Source organism: Pteropus vampyrus, unplaced genomic scaffold, assembly GCF_000151845.1.
Source record: "Pteropus vampyrus isolate Shadow unplaced genomic scaffold, Pvam_2.0 Scaffold166, whole genome shotgun sequence".
NCBI classification, from domain to species: Eukaryota; Metazoa; Chordata; class Mammalia; order Chiroptera; family Pteropodidae; genus Pteropus; species Pteropus vampyrus.
In genome coordinates, this window is record NW_011888947.1 from 2,612,004 (window position 1) to 2,614,500 (window position 2,497).

The 2,497-nt window shown below is 44.6% G+C and overlaps 2 protein-coding genes across 5 annotated transcripts in view; one reads left to right on the top strand and one right to left on the bottom strand.

The window, feature by feature from the left end:
• Nucleotides 1-2,497, bottom strand: part of KIAA0513 (KIAA0513 ortholog) — a 122,226-nt gene that overhangs the window by 71,460 nt on the left and 48,269 nt on the right. The gene's annotated exons all lie outside the window — the stretch shown is intronic.
• The window catches only part of ZDHHC7 (zinc finger DHHC-type containing 7), a 29,815-nt gene that overhangs the window by 6,243 nt on the left and 21,075 nt on the right, over nt 1-2,497 (top strand). Inside the window, exon 1 of one of the 4 annotated variants that reach the window (XM_011370275.2) lies at nt 658-940. The exons of the other annotated variants lie outside the window; for them this stretch is intronic. The gene's annotated coding sequence lies outside the window, so the exon portion shown is untranslated. Of the gene's footprint in view, nt 1-657; nt 941-2,497 lie in introns of those variants that run through there. 4 annotated transcript variants of the gene reach the window in all.

The window sequence follows — 2,497 nt, forward strand, 5'->3', positions numbered from 1 at the left end:
ACTCTTTACTGGCTGTGAACTTGGGCAAGTTACTTCAGTTCTAAGGCTCAATGTCCTCATCCCTAAAATGAGCTAATAAAAGCACCTAGCTTTTAGGGTGGTGGCAGGGGTACATGTGGTAATGTACATAATAAAGCTTCTGACACACAGCAGATGTTCAGTAGTAATGTACTGGCAGTCCCTTTAGCCTAATTTCTTACGTTGTCATTAACTTGAAACGGAGAGCTAAATCTACTGTTAGCATGTCAAATGTTCATGGTATTTCGGATTTGGGTGAGTCTGATGTTATAAAAAGTCACTTATTATTAAACAAGGAAGCTCTGTTTAGGAAAATATGGAAAGGTTGGGATTCATCAACCTTATTCAGGTTCAGCTATTCTCTGGGATAGGACATGTAAAGAAGTTTAGAACTCTGGGGCTATGTATTTCTGGATTTAGAATTCTTGAGGATTTACTTACCACGTTGGGATTTTTAAAAATCAGGCTGTAGTTTCGTGATAAAAGTGAAACCTTTGGTATGTGTGTGAGCATGCCTTTGAGACCGCCTCATCCAGCCTTCATGCTCCAGGTGACACATCTGAAATTGAGACTTCCCCAGGAAAACCCCTTCTAGTGTGGGTTTTTCTCTTCCTTCCCTTCTCCCTCTCTCCCCTTAACCTTTCCACATTTATCTCCTACTGCTTGTCTCCAAGGCCTCCCCACCTTGTGACCCTACTCCCCATGCCAGATCTGCCACTTGGATCCTTTTTCATATTCCTTTCATATTCCCATGGGCTTCATTTCTGCTTTTTCTTGTCTTCCTCAAGCATGCTCCATGATGGTCTCATTCATTCACTAAATAAATATCTGTGGAGTGTGCCAGGGTGTGCTGGGGATACTACAAGGAACATTCCGTTGAGGTGGTGACAAAGGAAGAAGACATCCAGCAAGGGGGAAAATGGTAAGAGGTGAGGTCACCAGGCTCCAGGATGGGTAGGATTTTATAAGCCACAGGGAGGTCTTTGGTTTGCAGAGGCAGTCATGGGATGGTTTTAAGCGAGGGACTGACTCCATCTGATTTCCACCTGTAAAAACTTACTCTGGGTGCTGAATGGGGATGGATGGTAGAGTAGAGGCAATGAGTGTAGAAACAGCATTGATTAGGAGGCGATCCAAGTCCTGCTCAGGTGAGGGCTCGTGTGCCTTTATCTGGCTGGGTGGGAAGGTAGAAGAGAGGGTCAGATTTGGGTCGGTTTGGAGGTAGAGCCTACAGGACTTGATGATGGTTAGATATGGAGGTGGGGGAAAGAGTCAAATGAAGGATGAGTCCTGTGTTTTGACCTTGGCAGCTAGATGGTGGTGCTGTTTACTGAGATGGGAAAAATGGGGTCATAACAATTTGGCGTGTGTGTGTGTGTGTGTGTGTGTGTGTGTGTGTGTGTGTGTGTGTGTTGGGGTGGATGTCTCTGTGGAGTTGTCGAGGAGCCAGTTGGATATATTCAATGATGCATTGTTAGTTTGAGACTTTCCCAGATAAACGTATTTTTAACTATGTTTAATTACGAACTGAGATCCTATGAGACAATTTAGAGCAGCAGTCCCCAACCTCTTTGGCACCAGGGATGGCTGCTGCTATGAGAATCTAATGCCAGATGATGTGAGGTGCAGCTGAGGGTGATGCTGGCACTGGGAAGTGGCTGCATACAGATGAAGCTTTGCTTGCCTACTGCTCACCTCCTATGTGGCCCGGTTCCTAACAGGCCATGGACCGGTGCCAGTCCATGGCCCAAGGGTTGGGGGCCCCTGACTTAGAGAGCTTATAGATAAAGGGGAAAACCCAGGACTGAGCCAGAGCACTCCCAACATTTAGGTGTCTACGGAGGAGAAGGACCTAGTAAGGGACCGAAGTGTGGCTGATGAGAAAAGAGAAAAACTCAGTGTTGTCTCTAGCCCCGCCCTCAACTTCCGTCTCCTAGGCCCGTGGCTTCTCGGTATGTTTCCCAGTTTGCCATCTTTTTGATCTGCAGTGTCCGAGTGCTGTTTTGGAGTGATTAAGTATTTTGGCATAAAAGATCTTTCTAGAAAGGTTAAGTAACTTTACTGTTCACAGTAAGGATAATGTGCCAGCATATTTTTGAAACTTGGCTTTAGTTAGCTTAATATTCTGTTGTTGTTTTTTTTTAAAGGTTAATATTCTCTGTTCTTTAGAGTCAGTAATTTGAGGGAAAAAAAGTTTCATATGGCATTCATTATTCGTAGGGTTTGAAAGCACAAACTACATCTTTCATGGTTGTAAACTGATGGAAGAAACATTTAGAACATGATTGCAGTAAATACACTGTGGTAGGTTACCTGAATGCTCCTTTCTTTTACCAGGTTCAGTGAGGATTCTGGCTCGCTTGGTAGTGTAACCTACCCTAACTCAGGCCCATCCTGGTTCACTTATCATTCGAGTTGTCAGCATACCTGGGGCATAAGTGCTTGAAATTCTCCCTTCACTCCCCTTCTGTGTAGTAAC